General features: G+C 45.7%; 1 protein-coding gene across 1 annotated transcript in view; it reads right to left on the bottom strand.

Moving 5' to 3' along the window:
- The window catches only part of FER (FER tyrosine kinase), a 446,225-nt gene extending 441,868 nt beyond the window's left edge, over positions 1 to 4,357 (bottom strand). The window contains exon 1 of the mRNA XM_077817292.1: positions 4,264 to 4,357. The gene's annotated coding sequence lies outside the window, so the exon portion shown is untranslated. The remainder of the gene's footprint in view (positions 1 to 4,263) is intronic.
- Positions 4,358 to 12,470: the final 8,113 nt, after the last annotated feature.

Raw genomic sequence — 12,470 nt, 5'->3', positions numbered from 1 at the left:
CATGGGGGGGGTCGCAAGTTGTCAGCCTCCACCCCAAACCCCACTTTGCCTCCTGCATTTATAATGGTGTTAAAGTGTTCTTAATTTATAAGGGATCGCACTCAGAGGCTTGCTATGTGAAAGGGGTCAGGAGTACAAGTTTGAGAACCACTGATCTAGAGAAATCCTTAGGAACTAATTTAGAAATGGAGACAGAACAAGCAGCAAAACAGCACACACAGAGAATGAGAAAAACACAAAGTGGTTGAAGGCTCCCTCTTGCCTCCAAGTCAAGTGGTTGACTACAGGCAGGCAGCCCATCTGAATGAGAGTTTCTAAACCGGCACAAAACTCTTAAACCAAACCAGCTGCTCTGCCTTCTTATATTTGGTCTGATAGAAAGGAAATGCCCTGCAGGAAAGGACAACACAAGATATCAAAGAGCCTGGTTTTTCCACTTCATTCTTTTAAGCTTAAGTGTTATGCTGACAGCAAATTAGAATAGTGATGATGGTCCTAAAAGCTCTCTTGTTCAAAATCCGTTCTATAAATTGTGTGCTGTAGCTCCAGTATGGAACTATGTTTAAAAAAGGAATTTATCTTGAGCCAAAATAAAGTGTTATAGTTATTTTTTGCAAGCCTTTACTAACAAGTTTATACTTTGAGGCTAATGTTGCATGGATATTAATATTCACCTCAAAGAAATCTCTGAACCAAATTTAAAAACAATTTTTTTATTTTCATGAATATTTAGTCTTTAAAAACAAAACCATTTGCAACAGCAACTGTAATAATAAAAATCTAGTGTAGAAACTATACTATGTTAATTTAAATATAAATTATTTTAAGTCCTCTCGCTGTTTAAAAATGTATTCCATATGCACATTTTTGTAGAACAGAGAGCTTTCTATTATGATTTGAGACGGTGAACACTTTGTTTTATTTGTCTTAATTCTCTCCTCCATTTTTAAGAAAACTGTGAGTACAATGTAGTTTGTATACAACTCCTAAATAAGTACATCAGAACAATTTATAATTAAGTTAGTGTTTAGTGTTGAGTAATAAAAAAGAGGCTTTAAAGTAAAATTTAACATTTAGTAGAAAGAACAACAAATATTTTCTCCAGAGGGAAGTACACTACATAAACTCTCTCCTTCTCCCACCCACCTGTCAGTAAAAGGAACCCCTTTCCCTTCTCTAAGCCCACTTCCCACACGCTAACAGACTCCTCCCTGTAAACAGATGACCTCATGCAACTAGGCTACCTCCCTGCATGAAGTAGCTCTGTCTGGGCTTTCCGCCAGTTTTTCCGTGCCCCCAGTATGACTGGGAAACGTACCTTACTTCACCCTGTTGGTTCCCAGTTCAAACACGAGATGAGCGTCTGACAGCAAGCAGAAAAGGCAATGTAGAGAGTAACATGAGATTCAGCACGGGGGAAAACAGGATCAATCTATACTTGCCCAAGGCAAGAATCCTGTGTCAACCCACCTCCCACTAGCAAGACACCATTCCTCCTCATGCTACAAAATAATATGCTAAATTAAAGAAGTCCGTGAAAAGTACAGGCATACATTTTGAAGTCTGTATGAATTCAGTGGGCGCTATATTATCCACTTCTGGTCCAGTTTAGGAAGTTAGCTCTCTCTTTCCTTTTGCATAAAGTCTGAGCTTCTAAAAATTCCACCCTTACCTACACTTTACTTTCTACATCTCTCACAGAATGCTCACTTTTTTATCAGCTACCTTTTCCTCTTTCTAATCTCTCATTAAAATTAATTTATTCTATGACATTAACATTAAGTCAGCAGTATAGAGTAAAAGATCACACCACTTTAAGCTTGGACCTTGCTGTATATATCACCATAAATAGATGAGAAACAAAACGATCAGAGTAGAGGCTTGAAGGAAAGAGTTGTACACTCACAGCACTGAACCAATGTCCAATATTCAAATTAACATGTGATACTCCAGCAGGAGAAGCTATATAAGCAAATCAAGGACAGAATTTGCATTGGAACAAGTAAATCATAGCATTCCTCAACACAGGGGCTGTCACTGCCTTCCACCTACATTTCCTTCCTTCCCCCTCCTTGTTTTAGGGAATTACAACTACCTCCCTTTTCTAAATGGGATCATGGGTCCTGAAATTTGTGGGAAAGAGAATTTCTTGTTGTAACATAGGGTCTTCATATGGGAGAGCTTGAGAACCACGGATCTAAATCCTCCTTCCCACATTTAACACACATCCTGCCTCCCCCTTCTCTTCAACTAATTGTTACACCCACTTTTTACTTCCAGTTTTATTTAGACTGTAAATTCTTCATGACAGGAACCTTGAGTACCCAAGCTTGTCCAGCATCTTTTCATAATAGGATCCTCAATCCTGACTGCAATCTCCAGGCACTATCATAATACAAATAAAAGAGATGTAGGATTGAATCTATGAGATCAGCGTTTTGGAGACAGTGACTTCTAATACAAGAAACAGAAAATAATTTTGTACATAAATTACCTAAAATCTTGTAATCTAATAATCCTTAATTTGCTATTTTGTATATACTATATAATATTTAATTTAGATTAAGCAAAGGCATTGGGGTTTTTTTTAAATTAATCTAATGTTTAAGAGATGACCTCTGAAAGTACTGTTGCTGACCCTACACAATCACACAAATTTGCTCTTCTAGTCCAAAGATCTCCTCAAAGGTCACTTCTTTCATGTTAGCCTTCCAGCAATAACCTCCACACATAAATTCATTGTAGACAATATGTTCAAGTTGACTACACAGAGAACAAAAAGGAGAAATTTACCAGATGCATATGTTACTATATGTTTACTCCGTGATCATTCACTATTGCAACTCAGCCTCTCCATACCTCTCTCCTTGTTTATCACATGCTTTAATTCTAAACTGCTCAAGGCAGGGACCTTTCACTTATTATTTAAAAGCACCATGTACCTTGATTGCGCTATGCCAGTAATAAATCTAATCTTCTGGAGAACACATCTTTGTTTCTTAATAAGGTTCCACGAATATTCTGCTTGAAAATATTCACTGTTTTTTAGTTTGAAACAAATTTTATTCTAATCTAAACAAAATGCATCTGCCCAACTTTGTCAGTAGCTATTGTTTGAATCTATCTTACATGGACATCATTTCTCTGCCTTTGTTTTCACTACAGTGCCATTTATTTTATTTTAACATAACCTCAGACTGACAACATCTAAAACACTTCATGTAGGTTTGTGATAAAAATTTGAGTTTGAAGACAATTATCAAGAGTAAGCTGCAGGTGGGTTTTTGCAGTGTTCATCCACAGGAATTCATCAAGGTCCAGAATTTTTAGTGTGTTAGGAGCAGCTAGATTTGTTCTCTATTTTTATTGTAACAGTTAGGAGCCTGGGGTCAAAAATCAGCAGGCTCCAACTTTTCCCTTTTCCTTTGCAAAGAACTTTCTCAGGCTCATCCCCACACCCTATCCCCATCCCCACTCAGAACCCTAGGCCTATTACTACTGTTTATTAAAACAGTGCCCAAGATCCAATCTAGAATGGAGTCCCATTGTGCTGGGCACTGCACAAGCAGGAGTACCCAGTCCCTGCTCCAAAGAGCCTACAGTCTGAACAACCAGGGTTGTAGCACACCAGCAGCGCGAACAAAGCAAGGGTACAACTAATGGCACATGAGCTCCACAACTGGGGGGGCGGGTTTCGCTAAGCGGAAAGGGGAGGGGAAGGGGGCCGTGCACTAAAGGGGGCGAAGGAGCAGCTGTGGAGTGAAGCACCTTGGCAAAAGAGGAAGGCTGAAGCAAATACACAAGCACCCCCCACAGCTGACACCCAGCAACGCCTCACCCTCGTGCGCAGACCCCCGGCCAGCGCGCAGCGACGCCCGCACCCCGCGCTCTGCCGCCGCCGCTCAGGCCAGGAGTGGGGGCGACACTGACGAGGCTGGAAAGGGCGGGGCACACAGCGACCCTCGCTACGGGAGAAGCCGGGTCGGGCGTCGCTCGCTGGACACGGGCTGACAAGCGGCACCGGGTGCTCGCAGGCGCCCCACGGGCCAGGGGACCCGGCTGCCGCCGCCCCTGCCCGGCTGCAGGTAACTCAGCGAGCTGGGCCTAGCCGCCCCCGATCCTGCCCCGCAACAGCCCCGCAGACGAGGCCCAGGCGGGAACAGAGGCCACCTCTCCGGTCCCCTTCCCACCCCGCTGCCCCACCCAAGCCCCGCTGCCGGGATACGGGGCCGCCGAACGGCGCCGCGCGCGGCACCTTCCTACCTGACAAGCCGAGCCCCTCTACCACAGCGCGACGTCACAGCCCCGCCAGCGTCCCGTGAGCGCCGCCAACGAATCAGCGCGGACCTCTCGCCACTCGACAGCCAATCTACATGAACCCCGCCCCCTTGCGACACTGTTGGTCCAGCAACCAATTCCGTAGAGAGGAATGACCTGTCGTTCCCGCCCCTGCTCCAAAGGAAGCAAGGCGATTGGCAGAGGAGTCTACTGGGTGGAACACCGGAAGACTTGAGGCGGGCGTGGCCTCTGTCTGCGCTGGCCGCTGTAAGCGGTGCGCTCTGCAGGTTGGCGACGGCGTTGGTCTAGGGGTTGGTGCGGGACAGTCATCCGGGTTCTAATCCCGCAGAGGTGGCGGTCCTCCTCCTCCTCCTCCTCCTCCTGCTCCTGCTGGGTGGCCTGAAACTAGGACTCACCCGCCTGCTTGGTGGTGCGGGCGCACGCTGTTACTGTTGCGGTGGTTCTTTACTGACAAGAGCACCCCTTCTGTGGCACCACGGAGACCAAGCTGCCTTGTCAAGTGCCCACCCTGTTCCACCTGGATATGGTTCCCCAGCAGGGGCTAGGTCATGCAGTCAGTAGCTGCCCGAGGCAGGGTGACCAGATACCAAGTGTGAAAACTGGAGAGGGGGTGAAGGGTAATAAGTACCCATATAAAGCAAAGCCCCAAATATCAGGACTGTTCCCATAAAATCAGGATATCTGGTCACCCTAGCTCCAGGCCTTTCAAGATGTGCCTTGTCAGGGTTGTTCCTTTCCTGTGCATTCAGGAAAAATGTGAAGCGTTAAAAACTTTCACTGCCACTCAGGTGAACTGGGATGTGAATCCTTTACCTCAGGGAGCCTGCATTTAAAGAAAAACACCCAACAGCTTGGGACAAAGAGAAGTAGACTGGAGATAGAGTTGTGAGAGTCAGCCACAGAACAAAGCATGCTGCGCAAGGAATGCCAGGATATCTCATGCACAGAAGATAGTCTCCACTGCATACTGTAATCAAAAGTAAGGGTAGGTCTACACTTAAAATGTTGCACTGGAGCAGCTGCACCACTACCACTTAAGTGAAGATGCTCCTATGCTGACAGAAGAGTTTCTGCCATTGGTGGTTAGTCCACTGCCTCAAGAGGCGGTAACTATGTCAAAGCGAGAAGCTCTCTCACCAACATAGCACTGGCTACACTGGGGGTTAGGCTGGTATAACTATGTGACTCAGCCCTGGTCTACACTGGGGGGAGGGGGATCGATCTAAGTTATGCAATTTCAGCTATGTGAATAACATAGCTGAAGTCGATGTACTTAGAACAACTTAACATGGTGTCTCCACCGCAGTGAGTCGACTGCTGTCACTCCCCTGTTGACTCTGCCTGCACCTCTCGCAGCGCTGGAGTACAGGAGTCGACGGGAGAGCGCTCGGAGGTGGATTTATCGTGTCTAGACTAGACGTGATAAATCAGTCCCCACTGGATCGATCACTGCCTGCCAATCTGACGGTAGTGAAGACATACCCTCAGGGGTATGGATTTTTCACACCCCGAGTAACATAATTATACTGCTATGCTGGGTCGACTCTACAGGTTTATAAGAGGAAAAGTCTTGATTTTTACTTTTACAGGAAATGGTTCTTGTGTCCTACTCACAGCTGAGATGACTAGAACTCTCATTCGTGATGGGAGAGTCAGAGTGACAGGCCACAGTTACTTTACACTCTCTTGGAGGGAAGTGCAGGGGTGTTCAAAGATGGTGAAGAAGAGGCTTGCACATTCATCTTTTCCTCAAGTTCATCTTAGGCTAACTTCTCCGAGCTTCCCTTCTCTCTCGCTATAATGTCCTTCTCTCACCTGGACTCTGAAATACACTGCAGCTTCACCTACAAAAGGTAGGAAGATAATGAATGTAATACATTGCTGTAAATTCCCCAGAAGGACTGAGAAAGGATTCTTTAATAAGTAGATCTTACTGCACACTCATTTACTGCACTTAGAGTTACTGACAAAAATTCTGTGCCCTGAAGCTGCACTTTCCATTTCCACATTGCACTTAAAAGGCAGACTAACAAATTGTTTAATTCCATGTATGTTGTATTATGCTAATTAAAGAGCAGTAGATGCCTTACAGAAAACCATTTTTTCTGACTTTTTCATGTTACTATAAAATGGGTAAATTTCTCATACTACACTTTTCACCAGGTTCAGTTAGGTTACTACAAATGAATTGTTATGCTAACCTAGCTGAAGTCATATACACATCATTAGATTCTAGTGAATGTGACTATTGGCAATATAACAATACAATCATGCTATCTATAGAATACATCATTAGTGCAAAGAGTGCTAGTAGTACTATTATGGGTATTTAGTATTTACTCTCTACTGTTTAGGATAGAATTTCCACACTACTAAAATTATATGATGAAGCATTAAACTGAACTCCTGACCACCTGTGATGATTAACAATATTAAGCACTTTTCACAAGAGAAAGGATGTTCTTCCAAGTACCCTGCCAAAATAACATTCTGGTTATCTTTATTCCATTTATAGTTTCAACTGATACATTATTTTTCACATTCTATCCTGAAAAAAAAAAAGGAACCTCTGGTAGAATGCTGATTGTCAAAGTGGCTATATACCAGTGGAGAATGTAAATTCTGTTTATGTTGCAACCTATAAAAGACATCTCACAGCAACATGGTGTGAGAAGCCAAAACAAACCACCCAAAAAAGCTTTAAGTCCTCCCCTGTGTGAGATATAATAGTTCAACAAAAAAAGGCCTTCCTTCTAAAAAGGCATACACAAGTTCAGATAAACATCCTTCCTGCTACCAATTTTTTTTTAATATGTAAATATATAAAAACAACCTCTCCCTTTCTGGAGTCCACCTATAGGCACAACATTCACCCATTGCTGGCTCTCCCCCATCTTGCTTACTTCCATCTCCTTTTATATCTAGCAGCTGGGCCCGACAAGTTATTGAGTTCAGCTGCAAGTATCTTACACTCCAAAGTGTAGAACAGGATCTTCCTTACTATTTTTAACTGAACCAGTGCGTTATAATGATTTTATTGCAAAAGTGTACCAGAGAAAGCAGTATACACACTGTACTAGTACAATGGCCAGACTCAAAGATCTGTAGCAAACAAGGAGGAGATCATTTTCCAAGATAATGAATCTGGCCTGTTGTCTTCCTACACTCTATGAGTCAAGTCCATAAGAATAAAAATTCATCAAGCTTCTCCCCCGCCCCCCAAAACATCACCAAAATATGAAAATCACCGTATGCTGAATATGAAAAAAAATGTGTGTCACTGACATCTATAAAGATCACCGTAGGGGAAGTCAAAATGCTCATTGTGATCCTTGGAGACCCTGCTTACCCTTTAATGCCGTGGCTCATGAAACCCTACACAGGGAGCCTTGACAGCAACAAGGAGCGGTTCAACAACAGGCTGAGCCAGGGCAGAATGACTGTGGAATTTGCTTTTGGCCATTTAAAGGGCCACTGGTGCTCTCTGTATGGGAAGCTGGACCTGGCCAATGACAGGATCCCCACGGTTATATCCGCGTGCTGTGCCCTCCATAACATTTGTGAAGGGAAGGGTGAAAGATTCACTCAGGCATGGAACTTGGAAGTTCAACACCTGGAGGCTGAATTTGAACAGCCAGAGAGCAGGGCTATTAGAGGGGCCCAGCACGGGGCTGCAAGGATTAGGGATGCCTTGGTGCAATTTGAGGCTGAAAGCCACCAGTAATGTCTGGTGCCCTGCACGGGAGTGAAGTGCAGTGGTTCCAATGTTAGTAGGAATCTGTGTTTGCTACGCTGACTTGCAGTGAATGTTTCTTTCCTGGGCTAAGGTATCTTTTACTTTGTGCAATAATAAAGAATGTTTTCAAAGCCAAAAATTTGAAAAGAAAATTCATTTATTGAAAAGAGACATAACTGCTTGGGAAACAGAAAGGGCAAGGGGTGGAGAACGGTACCATCACAGATTTGCATATGTCCTATCTGGAGTACTGTGCACTGAGTGCTGCACTTCAGGATGGCTATACTGCATGGTGATGGGGGTTGAATGCAGTGAGTAAGGATCGTAGTTTTCAGGGCTGGGTGGTGAAGCTACAGGTGTTGGAGGGAGCTGGTGGCGGTAAGAAGCCGGATGTTGGGGAAAGTGGTTTGGAGGTGACATGGGGGCACAAGGGAAAGAGTTTTGGGACAAGGGCTGCGGGGGGGGGGGGGCGTGGTAGTGCTCGGCCTCCATTGCTACCAGCGCCTGTATCTAGTCTGCTTGGCGCTCCATGATGCTTAGCAGCTGCTCCGTGCTTTGGTGCCGGCGATCCGCATTCTGCTGGCAGACCCTCCTTTCACTCTCCTGCCACTCCTGCACTTTTTGATTTTCATTACTTGAATGCTGCATTACTTCATGCAACATGTCTTCCTTGCTTCTACATGGCCTCTTTCTGATTCTTTGGAGTCTTTCAGCCGGTGATAAGACGGACGGCTGAGATCTCAAGCTTGCATCTGTAAAGGCAAAATTCAACACTTAACAGAGGCAGCATTGTTCACACCAGACAGAGCAATGATTCCCCCATACTTAAGGGCAAGCACAGTCTACACAATAGCAGAATTTGCCTATCCCAAAGTGAGTGCACATAACCCACGGGAGCCCCAAAATGGTGAGTAAGCACAGGGTCAAGCGTGACTGATTGTTTCACGGCTGTACTGTCCTCTGGGTTTCTGTGCCTTGGGGAGAGCCAACAGTGGCAGGGGGCCCCTATACTGAACACTGTCCCCGCATTTTTCACAGGAATTCATCCTGGAAGATATCTCGCTGCTGAGGGTGACCTGGGAAGCAAGGGAGGGTCTTCTGCTACAATGCGGCTTCTGCCCTGGCCCATATGCAGCTTGCCTGTGTGCAGCAATGGTCCCCTTGCCCCTCATGGCAGAGTGGCATAGACAAGTTAGCCTGACTGGGACAAGGACCACAGTGGCTCTCCCGAGAAACCTGCACAAGCGCATTGCCCAAGTTCTGGATGAGACCTTTGAAGAGATCACTGAGGCCGATTACTGCAATGTGAGAGAGCACGTCAACGCCCTATTCCGCATCCAGGCATGCATGCAGTCCTAACCCTCCTTGCACCAAAAGCCTGCACCGTATAACTTCCTTCCCAAAATAAAATTCCCCGCTTACCAGGAATCTCCTCTCTTGTTTGTCCTTCCCCAAGCACCGGCCCCTGCAACTGGCTACCTTCCTCCTGGCTGCATGCATCTAGGGATTCCGGGGTGTCTTCCTTCCTCAGCACCCTCGCTCCCGCTTTGCTCCTCCTCCTCCTGCCTTGTTGCACTGGGCTCTGAAGCTCCCATGGTGGTCCCCGGAGTGGAGGTGGGGTTGCCCCCAAGTATCGCATCCAGCTCTTTGTAGAAACAGCAGGTTGCGGGGGCAGCACCAGAGTGGCGGTTTGCCTCGCAGGCTTTGTGGTAGGCATTCTGCAGCTCCTTCACTTTAATCCTGCACTGCAGTGTGTCCCAGTCATGGCCCCTTTCCATCATGTCCCTTGATATCTGCCTGAAGGTATTGTAATTCCTATGGCTGGAGCACAGCTGGGACTGGACAGCTTCCTCCCCCCAAACACTGATGAGGTCCAGCAACTCGCCATTGCTCCATACTGGGACTTGCCTGGCGCGTGGAGGCATGGTCACCTGGAAAGATTCGCTGAAAGCACTCCACGCCTGGCTGAACAAACAGGAAGGGATTTTTCAAAATTCCCAGAGAATTTAAAGGGCAGGTCTGATGGTTGGTCACCTGAGGGCAGGGCGGTAGAGTTCAAAGTGATGACCATAGTGGCTAGCACAGGCATTGCGGGACACTTCTGGAGGCCAATCAGAGCGCACTATAGGACCAGGGCATCCACATTGGCGCGCAGCTCTCCAGCGGGGGCACAGCAAACGTTATTCCACTCACCAAGGTGGAGTACCAGTAGTGCTCTAGCCATGGAGTCAGAGCGCCCTACGTGCCTTGCCAGTGTGGACAGGTAGTGAGCTAGTGCGCCCGGGGCTCCTTTATTGCGCTGTAACTCACAACTGTAGCCAAGGCCTTAGTGGAAAATCATCAGAGGCATCACCAAACAATCAAAACCTCTTAGAGGTAAAAAAGGAACATTACAATAGACTGAGGTTTGCCCTGGCTGTGAATGGAAACAAAATACTGTTTTCAGTATAACAAAGTGTAGGAAAAGGCACTATTCATTCACTGAGGAAACCACTAGAGGAACAAGGGTACTTTCATGAAAATTTGGGATCCTTGTTATTCAGAAAATACTGAACTTGGGGCAGGTGGGGTGGTGAGGAAAATCTGTATTAGATACAATAGGTAACTACTGCTTAAGTATAGCCACAGGTTCACATTTGATTATTTTATTTTGTATTGTAAACATTTGCTTCCAGCACTCTTTCTTCTTTCTATTTAGATATCATAGAATATCAGGGTTAGAAGGGACCTCAGGAGGTCATCTAGTCCAACCCCCTGCTCAAAGCAGGACCAATCCCCAATTTTTGCCCCGTATCCTGAAATGGCCCCCTCTAGGATTGAACTCACAACCCTGGGTTTAGCAGGCCAATGCTCAAACCACTGAGCTATTCATCCAAATTTTTATTCTTTCTTAAATAAACCTACTTTTGTTTTATCATAAGTGCTGTGTGGTTTACAGGTAGTTTCAGGTAAAACTGGGGTACACTCCACCCTTGGGTGTAGAGGATCTGGAATTTCTATGAATAGTCAGTTTCAGGGGCTTGATACCACAGGGAACAATTCAAGGGTGAAGTTAGGGCTGGCATAGCCCAGAGAAGAGAGCTTGAGTGGCTGAGAGGCTGTTGGTGCCAGGAGTTTTGTCACAGGTGCCCTTCTCTGTTCTTTTGGACCACTGCAAACAGGCTGGACAGTTCCATGTTTATAAGCACCAGTGTGTTATTGATTGGGTCTCCTCTACCGGTTCACCAGTACAGCCTTGTGCAGCAACATACAAATTAGAAGTAAACTTCCCCTTTGGTCCATTCTCCCAGAAGTACTCCTGGAGGGAATTCTGCACCAAAAAGTTAAAAATTCTGTGCACAATATTTTAAAAATCTGCATATTTTATTTGTCAGAATAACACAATATAATCATGCCAGTTTCAATTATTTTGGTAATTTATTTTAAAATTTCTGTCAACTAGTATGTCTGTAACAATACAGACAACAAAAAAGAGTCAGGAAATGTTTTTTGACAAATAGATTCCTTACTAGGCATATTAATGTAGAACTTTGAGTAATAATTCATTGAAACTACAATACACAAACATATTTCCCGCACCACTTAAAAGCAGTGCAAAGGCTTGGAGTAGTCAGGGGTAACAGAGGAGCTGAGGGAGAGAGAAGTAATTGCTGGGAAGGAGCCTGGGAGTCTACCTGGAGGGTTGTTGGGTGTGGATGGGAGAAATATCGAACAGGTTGGGGGGAGGGATTGTTAGGGAATTGGGGAGTCTCCCCCATGCCTGACTGACCCCTAGCATCTCCCATTCAGTCAGGCACATCTGCTTCTATTACCATGTGGCCCTGCACTCCATCCCTCCATCCACACGTGACCCTGTACTCCCACTTACCCTCCCATTTGTCCCCATGTGGCCCCGCACCCACACTCCCATTCAGCCCCTGCTCAATGCTGTCATCCCACTAGCTCCTGTGCACCTGCCCCAGTCTGTTCCCCAAACTAACCATTCTGAAACCCCAGTTTGTGACCTCCCAGAAGCCCTGTGTGCCCCACACTGTCTGCCACCCCTATGTCCCATACCTTTTCACCTGGTCCCAAGGGCAGGGTGCTCTAAGAGAATGAGCTCTCAAAACTGGAGACTCATACAAAACCAACCTTCCACACAAAATTCCACATGGCTGGACTTTACAAAAACAAGACAAGCCATTTACAACACACACTTGACTTCTCTACAGAGGAAAAAGGACATTAAACTATTTAAACTCCTACATGTCACAGGGGCTACGAGAGTGGTACCCTTAACTCATCCAACAATATTGTTAATCTATCCAACCACACACTTAGCCAGCAGAAGACACTGTCCTATCTTGGAGACTCCCTTTCTGCCCCAGCCCACCCCACACACACATGATACAGTTCTGCGATGATCTGGAAGCCTACTTTCGCCGTCTCCTACTCA

This window comes from Eretmochelys imbricata, chromosome 5 (genome assembly GCF_965152235.1).
Source record: "Eretmochelys imbricata isolate rEreImb1 chromosome 5, rEreImb1.hap1, whole genome shotgun sequence".
NCBI lineage: Eukaryota > Metazoa > Chordata > Testudines > Cheloniidae > Eretmochelys > Eretmochelys imbricata.
The sequence above is the reverse complement of the archived record's forward strand: the minus strand, read 5'-3'. Positions and strand labels throughout refer to the sequence as shown.